General features: G+C 38.4%; 1 protein-coding gene across 4 annotated transcripts in view; it reads right to left on the bottom strand.

The window, feature by feature from the left end:
• The window catches only part of tenm3 (teneurin transmembrane protein 3), a 755307-nt gene extending 740541 nt beyond the window's left edge, over nt 1-14766 (bottom strand). For 2 of the 4 annotated variants that reach the window (XM_062033280.1, XM_062033281.1), the window contains exon 1: nt 14688-14766. The gene's annotated coding sequence lies outside the window, so the exon portion shown is untranslated. Of the gene's footprint in view, nt 1-2880; nt 3019-14687 lie in introns of all 4 variants that reach the window. The other 2 variants (XM_062033279.1, XM_062033282.1) reach the window with 2 other exon arrangements.
• Between the last annotated feature and the right edge of the window lie 454 nt (nt 14767-15220).

Genomic DNA, 15220 nt, shown 5'->3' with positions numbered 1-15220 from the left:
TTCGTTTTAGGCCCTTGTTTAAAAAAACTGCTTAGTTTTTTATATGGCAAACACAAAATATGCAACATTTTCCCCCAAAAATGTCTCAAAGTGGAATATTTATGTGACGTAATTGGAGCCTTGAATAGGTCAATAATTCATAATGACATTGATTTTGATTCATTATTATTTTTTAAAGAAAGAAACAGCCTGCATGGCAGCTTTGTGTTATTAGAGTAAACATTGAAACATTTTATTGTTACATTTCACCTGTTTGCTCTTTTATACCACTTTTTATGTTTTTAATTTTTTTTAATCGTATTTTTAGAATGTGCCACGGGGCCGTTAAAATATTACCTGCGGGGCGCAAATGGCCCCCGGGCCGCACTTTGGACACCCCTGGACTAAGAGAACCATTAAAGCCTCAGGCTATGTTTGTAATTAATTTGCTAATTAATACAGTAAACATCTGTTCACAATATTTACCTATTTGTAGAATTGCTGTCAGCTGTAATTATTAGAAGACCTATGATGCAAAACCAACTTTTTTTACCTATTGGTATATGTTTGGGATCTGCATACATTGCATACATTGTTAAATATTTCCAATCAAACCACAGAGATATTTAAAAAGCAATCTGAGATATTAAAAAAACAACCTTGCCGCCTTTTTTCATACTTCCTCCAGAACGAGCCATTTGGAATATGCCCAACTTGAGGTGTTTTTCCAATTGGCGACGTCTCCATATATGGTAAAGGTTTACCCGACGAGCTTTTCGCAAGTCTGTCATTGTGGTCTGACACTGTAGTCAATAAGTTGCTTATTTTTCTCTGTCCTCTTGTTGTGGGGCAGACTGGCTCGTACATGCACATGCATCCTCCTCCACTGTTGACATTTCTAATACAAAGTAGCATACAGTTCGAAATCACATCTATCAGTAGACATGATATGGAACCGCTAAAAACTACAACATAGCTGAAGGGTTAGAACACGCAGTCGAAGTAGAGGCACGTAAATAAGACCGCTGACCGATTTTCAGGTCTTTTTTCGGATTATAAGGCGCATTAAAGGGGTCATATTATGATTTCTTTCTAAATGTAAAAGACTTCCTTGTGGTCTACATAACATGTAATGGTGTTTCTTTGGTCAAAATGTTGCATAGATGATGTTTTACAGATCATCTTCAAGCCGCTTTCTGACAGTCGCTTCAGGATGCGCCGTTTTGTGGGCGGTCTTATTTACGTGGCTCACCTTCGACAGTGTCTTCTTCCCGTCATCTTTGTTGTAGCGGTGTAGCGTGCAAGGACGGGAGTGGAAGAAGTGTCAAAAGATGGAGCTAACTGTTTTAATGACATTCAGACTTTACTTCAATCAATAACGGAGCAGCATCTTCTCATCCGTGACTCACTATAGCAATAACAACGCCGAAAAGGTGTCCTGTGAAAAACCGTATGACCGGAACTCTCAAATAACTACAGTAAAGTTCCGTGGGTGAATTATGTAAACTCACTACACCGGTAGTTTTTACCGCTTCCATAACGAGATATAAGTTAGAACTTTATACTACTTTATATTTGAAATGGCAACAGCAGAAGATGAATGTCCCTTAACAAGAATATAGTGAAAAAGAAAAAGCTTATCGACTACGGTATCGGCACGGACTACAGTGGCGGACCTGCACAAATTTTCAGGACTTATGCAGATCTCAAATTACACATCAGCAGGTACCAGAAGCTAAGAAAAGTTGGTTTTGCATAATATTGTGAAACAAAACGCCAGATAATATGTCTGTCCTTATACATACACCAGAACTATTCCGTACATTAGGCGCACCAGGTTATAAGGTGCACTGTCGATTTTTGAGAAAATGAAAGGATTTTAGGTGCGCTTTATAGTCTGAAAAATACAGTAGTACAAATGTTTGCCGGCCCGAATAAAATGATTGCCGTCTACAGCGGTCACTCATCCTGTCCTGTCAACACGCGCGTGCAGAGAGCGCGTGCACACATACAAAATCAGCCCAAAAGAAGCGACGAACAATTTGCAATAGTGTTGTTATTGTTATGATAGAATATACATTCAATGACAGCTAATGCTAGCTATCTAAATTGCTACTATTAGCTAACAACATCCAAAGCTAATGCGCGTGCACGGGTTACGTACGTACATAGTTACGTCCATTACGCCCTAGAAGCTGGAAGAGGGCAGCATATACTGTGTAAAATACATTGGAAAGTTGGCGCCCTCTAGACATCCGTGTAAATGTTGCAAACAGCCCTTTTAAATGAGTAATTCTTGCGGCTTTTTCCTTTTTTGGTGTAAGGTTACCAATAATTTCAACCATGTTTCTATTGTATATTTGTTGGTCGTGTGATGGGTGATGAGCCAAGAAGACGCCAACGAGGAATCGTCAAACAAAAAGCTTTATTTGTTTCAGCGAGCCTTAGACTGGAACTGCAGCTTCCAGGAGAAAGAGTATGGGCCTGATTACTCTTCTGCTCTCTTCTTGGACAACTGTCCTTAAATACCTTTTACACTAACACAGGTACTCTCTGGTGTTCTAGCCTTGGGGCCGGTCAGGCAACCTATTTCCTGTGATCGGTTTGAGTCAGGTGACAACCGAACCCTATCATATACTCCTACTTGTGAGGGTTTCCTACTTAGATGTTGCTAATGTCTTTACACTTACTCTTAAAATCCAAACCTGCATTCCTGTAGGATTCCAATTTCCTGGGGGCAAGGGCCACCACTCTCTGGAGAGCTTGTGATGGACAGGTGCACTTTTGAAGCTATCTAAGGGCATATTGCTTTAGTAGAATAATCCTCTAAAGGATTCTGTGACCAAATACAAACATGCTAGTTCACGATCATATAAGAAAAAGGTACACGGTATAATTCACCTCAGTATCTTTGGCTTCGTGTTCAGGACTGTTATCCTGTTGGAGGTAGCATTTTTACCCAGCCTCGTGCGAGGCTCGTCAACGCTATGTGTGTGCATTGCTGCGTTTGCCCTGCCCTCCTGGCGAGTTTCGGAGTTCCTGTGGATGAAAAACATCCCCACAACATGATGTTGCCACCACCATGCCAATAGGACTTCATTGTCACTTGGCATTGGGACCAAAATGTTTAATGTCTTGTGTCATCACACCACATAGCATTTGGTTTGTTGGTCTGAACATCCTTATGATGCATTTTGGCCACTTCACTACCAAAATAACTTTTATGAATGTGATTAATGACTCTCATTAAAACGTTGTGAATTATGGTTAAATGTGAATTTTATATGATGGCAATATGTCATGGCTGAGACTTTTTACGTACAGCCTGAAACCTTGAACGTACAGGACTCTAGCCTACTTCTGCAGTGGTACTGGCGTAGCCTACTATTCAGTCTACATAATTTCTTTAGTTTAAATGTCAAGCCAAACTTACACTGTCATAAATCTTCAAAAAAGAACATACCATGGCCATTCCCAAGGGATGTGCATGTTGTTGGGGAAATAAAACGGGCCTAATTTGCAAATTCCCCTGAAACACGTCCCCGTTTTAAAAACGACACAATACCTTGGTCTTGGTTTACTTTCAATGTAAAGCCATTTTCATGCATCTCTTTGTTAAAAATGGTTTTCTCACATCACCCTTATCAATTCCGCACAACTAATGACGGACACATACTTCCATACAAGCCAGGCAGCGGTCAGTTCATCCAAATGTCAATCGTATCGATATAAATATTGGATCAAAACTAGCGTAATGAGATCAATATTTTTCAGTTCTCTTTAAATATATCTATATTTTTGGTTGCCTTGTTCATATTGTTACATTTATGTATTGTTACATTGTTTACAAAATGGGCCACATTGTAAACGAGTGGTCTAACATGTCAGCCTCTTGTGTCACATGTCGGTCTGCATATGTGGATTTACTCTTGATACCCTGACTTAATTCTTCCTACAATTTCAAATAAAACATGCATCTTATGTTAATTACAGAGTCTAAAATGTCAATAAATGTGAATCTGAGCATGAATGCTTGTTTGTATGCAACTACCGTATTTTTCGGACCATAGAGCGCACCGGATTAAAAGGCGCACTGCCGATGATCGGGTCTATTCAGGTCTTTTTTCATACAAAAGATGCATTAAAGGGGTCATATTATGATTTTTTTCTAAATGTAAAACACTTCCTTGTGGTCTACATAACATGTAATGGTGGTTCTTTGGTCAAAATGTTGCATAGATTATGTTTTACAGATCATCTTCAAGCCGCTTTCTGACAGACGCCTCAGGATGTGCCGTTTTGTGGGTGGTCTTATTTACGTGGCTCACCTTCGACAGCGTCTTCTCCCCGTCATCTTTGTTGTAGCGGTGTAGCGTGCAAGGACGGGAGTGGAAGAAGTGTCTAAAGATGGAGCTAACTGTTTTAATGCCATTCAGTCTACTTAAATCAATAACGGAGCAGCATCTCCTCATCCGTGGCTCACTCGTGCAACAACAACGCTGGAAATGTGTCCCGTGAAAAACCGTCCGACCGGAACCCTCTAATAACTAAAGTTCCGTCGGTGAATTACTGTATGTAAACCCACTACAGTTTTTAGCGTTTTGATAGCTAGTCAACTGACAGATTTAAGGAAGAACTTTACGCTACTTTATATTAGAAATGGCAACAGCGGAAGATGAATGCCACATAAGAAGATAAAGAAATAAAAAGAGGTTTATGACTACGGTGTCGGCACAGACTACAGTTGCGGACGCGCGCACATTTTCAGGATTTATGCAGATCCCAAATACACATCAGCAGGTACAAGAAGGTAAGAAAAGTTGGTTTTTGCATAATATTGCGAAACAAAACGGCAGATAATATGTCTGCTAATACGTGCCATTTTGCGGTCCTTATACACACACCATGATAATACTTGTATGATTAATGTGCCGACAATCCATCAAGCGGTGCGGCTTCATAGCTTATCCAAGTCATACTAAAAACATTTTGACAGATTTTTGAGCGCCGTGTGTAATGTTCTATATTCTCAATGGAACATTTAAAGTTTTGGTGGTGTTTACTGCCGTCATATTGCAGTCTACACATATTTCTTATGCATGACTGCCATCTACTGGTCACGCTTTTGATTACACCACGTACCCAATAAAATTGCTTCGAGGTCAGTAAGCACAACCAGATTTATGCCGTACATTAGGCGCACCGGGTTGTAAGGCGCACTGTCGATTTTTGAGAAAATAAAATGATTTTAAGTGCGCCTTATAGTCCGCAAAATATGGTATACTATCTGAAAAAAATCAATTCAGGAGGTGAACCGCGTGTATTAAATAGATCAATTACACAATGAGTGAAATAATTCAATATTTATTTTTTGCAAGTTTGAAGGTGTTTTACAGATAACACAAAAATGTGTGTCTCAGAAAATGTTAGTATTAGTCATGTAGTCACAATTAACACAATTAATTAACACAAAACACCTGCAAAGGTTTTTAAATTGTCTCTTAGTCCGTGGGCTACACGATATAAGGAAAACTGCTGACTTGACAGAATCCCAGAAGACAGTCATTGACTGATGGTTGATGTAATTAAGGTCTAATTTTGCTGAACAATGCGCATCTATTTAAAATAGGTAGGCTCTGTTGAAACAAACAAGATCAATGATATATTTGGAAAAATTGTGATTTAAAACAAAATGCACCAAACATCACAGAGTTGCGTGCTAAGATTGACTTCCAATTGTATTAATGCAGGTAAATATGGTTATGGCTTTATTTATTTTAAACATGCATTCAATTAAAATATGTTACATCACATATTTCCAGTTTCTTATTACCTGTCCAAAAATAAGTATGATTGATTCCACTCCTTTTTAATTTCATAGCAATTTTATACACATCTGTTTGTTCACTTCTTGCATTCAATTAATAAAAACACATTTAATGAATAAATAATCAATAAAGTTCTCAGGAATAAACAGTTTTAAGATCATTCATAAAATGAGATGAATAAGATTATCTCATCATTTGGCAAGGTCCAAGATGTTTATCAGGATTTACATTTTGAACATTATCCATTCCATAATTTAATTCCACATATTGATATACTAAAGGTTTTAAGTTTTGTATGTGCATACCAACGTTTTAAGTTAAACCTTAAAAGGTAACTATCCTTAAACCTCAGTAAAACTAAAATAATGCTATTCGGTAACAGTAGAAGGGAAAGTCAAACACAAATACATACAGACGGAATACAAATTGAAAGAGTAAACTAAACCACATTTCTAGGTATAATGATTGATGATCAAATTAAGTGGAAATTTCATATAAAAAATATACAACATAAGGTGGTAAAAACCACGTCAATAATGAATAAAGTTAAATATGCCTTGGACCAAAAATCACTACACATTCTTTACTGCTCGCTAGTGTTACCATATCGGATATTTGTGCAGAAATATAGGAAAATAACTACACAAGTACTTAATTCATTAATTGTGCTACAAAAAAGATAATTTAGAATAATACATAATGTTGGATATAGAGAACATTCAAACCCTTTATTTATTGAATCGAAAATACTGAAATTCCACAACATAGTGAATTTGCAAACTGCTAAAATTATGTACACAACAAACTATAACCTGCTACCCAAGAATAGACAACAATTATTCTCAACAAAAGAGAACAAATATAACCTAAGAGAAAAAAAGAATTTAAAACATTTGTATGCACGTACAACACTTGAAACCTTTATTATATCGGTATGTGGAATTAAATTATGGAATGGACTAAGCAAAGAAATCAAACAATGTACTAATATGATCCACTTCAAGAAACGCTTCAAACTGAAAGTGTTTACAAAGTACAAAGAAGAAGAACCATGATAAACATTCTGAATTTATTGATAGTCTTATTCATCTCACCATATGAAATACAACTTACTTCACTGATTATTATTTATTTTTTTAATGTTATCACTAAGAGTATATTGTGAATACATCGAGAACAGGAAGTGAACAAAAGTGTTAGCAGCTGCTCTGTAAAAGAAAAGGGGTAGGATTAAATAAGCTCTGCTTCTTCCTACTCCTTTTCGGACATATTGAATAGAGAAACTGGAAATTGTGACGTATCATGTTGTATGCATGCATGTTCGGAAAAAAACCTCAAAATCTAAGTTGTATTTCTTTGATATAGAGGAGAATTGTTGGACATTTTGAGTAGCAGGTTATAGTTTGCTATCTGCATGATTGTAAATGTCTGAATGCACCAAATCATTGAATTTCAAAAATAAATACCGTAATTTCCGGACTATAAGCCGCTACTTTTTCCCCTCGTTCTGGTCCTGCGGCTTATACAAGGGTGCGGCTTATTTACGGCCTGTTCTTCTCCGACACCGACGAAGAGGATTTCGGTGGTTTTAGTACGCAGGAGGAAGACGATGACACAATGATTAAAGACTGACTTTTCATATACCGGTAGGCTGGTTATTTTGATAACGTACAGGCGAGCACTTTGTTTTACTTTGCACCGTTGTATTATTTGTACTCTGCACGAATGCTGTTCGCCATGTCAAAGATGTGAAAGTTTGATTGAATGATTGAAAGATTTATTGTTAATAAATGGGACGCTTTACGTTCCCAAACAGTGATCTCTGTCCCGACAATCCCCTCCGTGGTAGCAGGAACCCCTATATACTACGGTAATTACACATCAAAACCCTGCGGCTTATAGTCGGGTGCGGCTTATATATGGATCAATCTGTATTTTCCCCTAAATTTAGCTGGTGCGGCTTATAGTCAGGTGCGGCTTAAAGTCCGGAAATTACGGTACTAATAAAGCATGTTCTCAATAGCCAACATTGTGTTATTCTAACAGACCTCTTTTTTAAATATGGTTAGTGAATGAAGTGTACTTTTGTAGTTATTTCCCCATAATTCTGCACAATAACTCAGATATACTAACACTAGTGAGCAGTAGATTTTTGGTCCAGAACATATTTTGCTCTCTTCATTTGACATATTTCTTGCCACCTTGTTGTATGTTTTTTATACAACATTTCCATGAATTGTATCATCTATTATTAAACCCACACATATGCTTTTTTTTTTACCCTGCCAATGTCTACTGTGGAATTAAAATAATCTCCTTTTCAGATCAGAGCATGTATTTGGCCACCTAAACACTTTCACCCTGTTCTTCTTCAAAAATGCAACAGTGGCCTTGCAAGTGTGTCTCGGGTCATCCTCGTGTTAAAAATGTACAAAGGCTCGGCGTGATTGAGGAATTTTTTTATATCTTTTGGTTTCTCTCGGCGGCTAAAACGGCTTCAGCTCTTCTTTATACAGGATGTTAGCTGTGGGAATCTTCCAAGCCTGCCTCGTTTATGGCCCTTGCTTGATGCACTGGGGCATAACCAGGTTGGAAAAAAAGCCTTCCCTAATTATTTTTCCAAAAGTCTTAGATCAGGGGTGTCAAACTCATTTTAGATCGGAGGCCACATGGAGAAAAATCTACTCCCAAGTGAGCCCGACTGGTAAAATCACAGCACGATAACTTAAAAATAAAGACAAATTCAGATTGTTTTCTTTGTTTAAAAATAGAACAAGCACATTCTGAAATTGTACAAATCATAATGTTGTTGTTGTTTTTTTTACAATTACCTGTTGCTGTTAATAGCATATATACTTTATTTGTTGTTATTTATATTTTCTGAATAAATTATGTGATAATGTTCATGAGTCATCTCATTGGTGTTAATTTTTAATCAATCAAGATTAAAAAAAAAGTAATCTAGTTACAGTATGTTATTTATGTAGTTTGATAATTTTCCTCGACTGATGTACTAACATCATGTGGTTTATTTTGTACATATGTAGCATCATCTACAAAGACACAAAGAATTGCTATTGCGACATCTAGTGGACACATTTAGTACAGCTGTTTCTTTCATTCAAAAATTTCAGATTCATTTTTATACTTAGCAAACTCATCCCGCGGGCCGGATAAAACCTGTTCGCGGGCCTGATCTGGCCCTCGGGCCGTATGTTTGACACCCCTGTCTTAGATAAATATTAAAGATTTAGAGGTAAATATGCGGTTTAGCCTAACTTAAGGGTGTCAAACGTGTTTTCATTGAGGGCCACCTCACAGTTATGGTTGCCCTCAGAGGGCCGCATTTAACAATGAGTAATATATGAATATACATGTATATATAATACATTAACAATACATTTTTTTACATAAGCTGCAAAAAAAATATATGTACATTTTACTTTAAAAATTGGCAGTTCAGTCACCAGAATTTTACAGTAAAAGCAGTGTTGTTTTTTACAGCATATAAAACAATTGAATACATGGAATGGAATTGAAAAACAATATCACTGTTTTTAGCGGGAAAATTCAAGCAACAGAGCTGCCAGGTTTTTTTTTACAGTAAAATCTTGTATTAATGTTTTAAAAAAAAAAATGTTTTAGTGTCTTACTGTATATGGAAAAAAACACTACCAAAGTTGATTTTACGGTAAAAAACTCAGTCGGCGGAATTTAACCGTAAAATCTATTCTCAATTTTACAGTCTACATTTTGAGTGATAATTCGTTTTGAAATCATAAGTCAAGCAGATATTTAAGTACAGTATTTATCTTTATTTTAACAAAAAATATTTTTGGAATACATCATAATATAGTATTTTGATAATATTGAATTTTAAAACATAAGCAATTGCATGCAGTACATGATTTTTAATGTCAAAAGGGAAATAAATACATTTAGTAAGAAAAGATTAAGCATTTAATTAACGCATATTATTTCCAGGCTTTCGCGGGCAAGGTTCAGAGAATCTGGAGAAATCACTGCACGTAAGCAATATTACGGACCTTTGATCTATTAGGCGGTACTGCATCAAAAAGCGACATCAGTGTGTAAAGGATATCACCACATGGGCTCAGGAACACTTCAGAAAACCACTGTGAGTAACTACAGTTGGTCGCTACATCTGTAAGTGCAAGTTAAAATTCTACTATTACCAAAGCCATTTATCAACAACACCCAGAAACGCTGCCGGCTTCGCTGGGCTCGCTCATCTAAGATGGACTGATGCAAAGTGGAAAAGTGTTCTGTGGTCTGACAGGTCCACATTTCAAATTGTTTTTGGAAACTATGGACGTTGTGTCCTCCGGAACAAAGAGGAAAAGAACCATCCAGATTGTTATGGCCGCAAAGTTCAAAAGCCAGCATCTGGGCTGGTATGGAGGTGTATTAGTGCCCAAGGCATGGGTAACTTACACATCTGTGAAGGCACCATTAATGCTAAAAGGTACACACAGGTTTTGGAGCAACATATGTTTCCATCCAAACGTTATCATGGACGCCCCTCCTTATTTCAGCAAGACAACGATAAGCAACATAAAATAATGTGGCGGGCCAAATTTGGCCCCAGGGCCCTGAGTTTGACATGTGTGGTCTAACTCCTGATTGATTTATTTTTAGGTAGTGTGTCATTTATGTTGTCTGTACTGTATATACCAATATCATGACACTATTGTTTTCATACAAACAAACATTTATGTTTACTTCATCAGCCCTCCGTCATCAATTTTAATGACCATTAGTAAGCCATAATACATCCGTGTACGCACACACTTTGATACGGCAAGAGGCGCCACTGATCCTGGAGAGCAATCATCGTCTGCACTTTGTTTATTATCTTTTACGATACGTGCGGGAGTGAGTGTGTGTGGGTGTGAGAGAGAACGTTGTGAGTGTGTGAACAAGCTGGTGATAGGTGATATGAGCGCCGTCTTTTTGCATACTGTACCAGGCCATGAGCGTTGCAGAACGCAAGCACAAAACCTTTTATAATAGACTCCTAGACAATTGTACGGTATTGCAATGCCGTTAAGGAATGAAGATCCGGTGTGTGCAAGTGTGCCCGTATACAAAATGTTCTAAAAACACAACTAAACACAAAAGTATAAATAAAAAACAATTGCAAAAATGGGGGTAAACAGATGATGATACCAATAATACTAGACTAGTGTTGTCCCGTTACCAATATTTTAGTAACCGGTACCAACATTATTTTGATACTTTTCGGTACTTTTTGGTACTTTTCTAAATAAAGGGGACCACAAAAAGTTGCCTTATTGGCTTTATTTAAAAAAAAATCTTACGGTACATTAAACATGTTTCTTATTGCAAGTTTGTCCTTAAATAAAATAATGAACATACAAGACAACTTGTCTTTTATTAGTAAGTAAACAAACAAAGGCTCCTAATTTAGCTGCTGACATATGCAGTAACATATTGTGTCATTTTCCATTCTATTATTTTGTCAAAATTATTAAGGACAAGGGGTAGAAAATTAATTAATAATCTACTTGTTCATTTACTGTTAATATCTGCTTACTTTCTCTCTTAACATGTTCTATCTACACTTCTGTTCAAATGTAATAATTACTTATTCTTCTGTTGTTTGATACTTTACATTAGTTGTGGATAGGGATGTCCCGATCCAGGTTTTTGCACTTCCGATCCGATACTGATGTTGTTTTTGCACTTCTGATCCGATACCGATACTGGCCGAGCATGTATTAAAGTTATTTAGCCTACTAAGTTGTCAGATTCATGTTGAAAAGGGTTTTAGTACTCTTGATAACAACTAGCCAGCTGAATTAGGTGAGTTTGAATAATACACAATGGAGATGTTGACGTGCGGAGTTTCAAACACTCTTCATTTTCTAGCAGGGGACTTTTCAAATGATGCTACATATTAGCAGTAATGCTACTTTTTATAGCAACGCTTTTGCCCCACACTTGACAAATTACGGTTGTCTGTTCGACATATTCCTACTTGAAGCCAAACCACCGCCAGACGATGGACCCCCTGCTGTTTTTCTTGGGAATCAATTAATTATTCCTTCATTATTACCGCTCACACGGCTACGCTAGCATCACAGCTAACGTTAGCCATGCTGCTACCTCTCTGCTGGGAGAGTGCGTATACGTATGTGACGTATGACGTGACAGTATGTGACGTGTGTAAGAAGGAGCGCTCGCTGTCTGTGAGAAGCAGACACAAGAAGGAGTGGGAAGAGCCTGTCGTGTAATGCCAGCAGCTAAAAGCAACTGCGTGAGACAGTATACTCGAATATCACGATATAGTCATTTTCTATATCGCACAGAGACAGCTGACATTTTTACCGGTAACTTTTAATTCACAGGGCCGTCTTAACGGTTAGGACACAGACCTGTGAATGTGTTGAAGGTGTGCTGGAAAATGCGGAACGGAAATTAGGGAGCAGCAGAAAAGTGGAATGTATTATTTAAATCGGTGCGTCGGAAAACACGGACCGGAATTTTTAAAAAAACTGGATCTGGATCGGCATTTTCCCATGCCTTGCCGATACGCATTTTTTGGCAAATATCGACGGCCGATCCGATCCAAATATCGGATCGGGACATCCCTAGTTGTGGACATACTTGCCAACCCTCCCGATTTTCCCGGGAGACTCCCGAATTTCAAAGCCCCTCCCGAAAATCTCCCGGGGCAACCATTCTCCCGAATTTCTCCCGATTTCCACCCCGGACAACAATATTGGGAGCGTGCCTTAAAGGCACTGCCTTTAACGTCCTCTCTCACCTGAAACCTTCACCCCTTAACAGCCGCATGCTGTCCAGGTGTCCGCTTTTCCTCCATATAAACAGCGTACCGGCCCAGTCACATAATAATGTAGCGTTGGACGGGTTTAACAACGGTCTTTACTCGAAAATGTCAAGAAATGCTGACACTTTGTATGAACTTTTAACTGGTTTAATGATAACGCAAGGCATACTTGCGTTATCATTAACGTATGCGGGGCGGTATAGCTCGGTTGGTAGAGCAGCCGTGCCAGCAACTTGAGGGTTGCAGGTTCGATCCCCGCTTCCGCCATCCTAGTCACTGCCGTTGTGTCCTTGGGCAAGACACTTTACCCACCTGCTCCCAGTGCCACCCACACTGGTTTGAATGTAACTTAGATATTGGGTTTCACTATGTAAAGCGCTTTGAGTCACTTGAGAAAAAGCGCTATATAAATGTAATTCACAATTCACTTGGTCAACAGCCATACAGGTCACACTGAGGGTAGCCGTACAAACAAGTTTAACACTGTTAGAAATATGCGCCACACTGTGAACCCACACCAAACAAGAATGACAAACACGTTTCGGGAGAACATCCACACCGTAACACAACACAACAAATAGCCAGAATCCCTTGCAGCACTAACTCTTCCGGGACAATACAATAACATCTACGGATTTTGGAGCTCATTGCACAACTGCACACACAACAAGAAGGAGACGAAGCAGAAGAACGAAGAAGAGACATGGCGACGACGAGTAAGAAGGAGAAATACGCCCATCTCCTGAATTTGGAGGTCTCAAGGTTGGCAAGTATGGTTGTGCATGATACCACGAGTTTGGGTATAAATCCGATACCAAGTCCCTAAAGGATCACACATTGGTCATATTCAAAGTCCTCATGTGTCCAGGGACATATTTCCTAAGTTTATAAACATAATATGAGTTTTTAAAAAACGAAAGAAGATGTTGTGATGCCAAAAAATATCGACGTAAACATAGTATCGACTAGATACGCTATTGTACTTGGTATCATTACAGTGGATGTTAGGTGTAGATCCACCAATTGCGTTTGTTTACATTTCGATGCCGATGAGCTACGATGTGTAGTGAAGCATGTTTAGCTATTCCTCGTCCTGCAGGGATGAAACTTGTAAGAAACTTACTTTATTTGTCGCCATGGAGGCGAGGATTAGTGATTTAGAAGTAGCTACAACACTGCCGGCGGTGGATGGACTTTAGCCGCTAGCTAGCTAGCCATGTCTTAAAGCACATCTTCCTGAGGGCGTTTCAGTGTTATAACTTCACCTTTATCGTTAGTTTTTAAGCCAAAATGCGCCCATTCTCCCTTTTCTGATTACACACTGTGTCTGCTTGTAAGTACTCTGTGATTGTGCGCTGCCGAACATGCTCGTCTGCTGGTAAAACCAGCAATGTCATGACGTGGGGGGGTGGGGGTCCGGTACTTTTCAGAGGCGGTATAGTATCGAATATCATTCATTAGTATCGCGGTATAGCTCGGTAGGTAGAGTGGCCGTGCCAGCAACTTGAGGGTTCCAGGTTCGATCCCCGCTTCCGCCATCCTTGTCACTGCCGTTGTCCTTGGGCAAGACACTTTACCCACCTGCACCCTGTGCCACCCACACTGGTTTAAATGTAACTTAGATATTGGGTTTCACTATGTAAGAGCGCTTTGAGTCACTAGAGAAAAGCGCTATATAAATATAATTCACCTCACTTCACACTACTATACTCATACCGGTATACCGTACAACCCTATACTAGACATAATGATAACAAGCTTAATCACCGATAAAACAGTGCTGAAATGCAGGCTATTTATACATAACTTTAGACTTTTATTTTGAAGGTTTGTTTGAAATATGTGACAATCAAAACACTCACTTTACTTTACAATGCACTTATTTAGTTGAACATGTTTGTGACAGAGTGGATGAACTTGGTACTCTTCACTCGTCTCAACATGTATAGTTCACATCATTATGTTGTTGGTTTGAGAGCATTTCTAAGAGTATTGGTTTCATTTTGTATATAAAAGTGTTAATTTAACTGTTGCAAGATACTTACATGTGGTGGCAGCTCATCTTCAGAAATGTTTGGGGTATTTCCTGGTTCTTCTTCTTCTTCTTCATTTTATGGCAGGCGCAACCAGTACTTCCTGGTTTTGTGAGGTTGATGATGTCATCGCAGATCATACCAACTCACAGGGGGTGGTTTGTTTACTATTTAGATTAATCTTGGGTTTGGTTCAGAGAGATATGAGGGTTAGATAGCAATAGTATCTTTGGGTTCCTTTAATTTTAACACTATGACCACACGCTATTGTAGGCTAACTGTTTGACGTGTAGAAATGTTAGATTATGTTGGTGAGCAAACCTGTGGGCAACAGTGGCGCATGCCAGGTAGTATCAGAAGTCATATAAAAGGTTATGTGCGGGGGCCATTTTGTTGTGAACAATTCAGACATGCTGATGCCAAAACACATGCTTTCTTTCCTTGATTTGAGTGAGTAAGGTGATTTGCTTTGTACTTTTGATTGTTTAAGTAGCTACTTTGATTTTTTTGTTCGGTTTTTACGAGGGATGTCCGATAATATCGGC

The sequence above is a fragment of the Entelurus aequoreus genome, linkage group LG22 (genome assembly GCF_033978785.1).
Source record: "Entelurus aequoreus isolate RoL-2023_Sb linkage group LG22, RoL_Eaeq_v1.1, whole genome shotgun sequence".
NCBI classification, from domain to species: domain Eukaryota; kingdom Metazoa; phylum Chordata; class Actinopteri; order Syngnathiformes; family Syngnathidae; genus Entelurus; species Entelurus aequoreus.
Note: the sequence above shows the minus strand (reverse complement) of the source record. Positions and strands in the feature narration are given on the sequence as shown.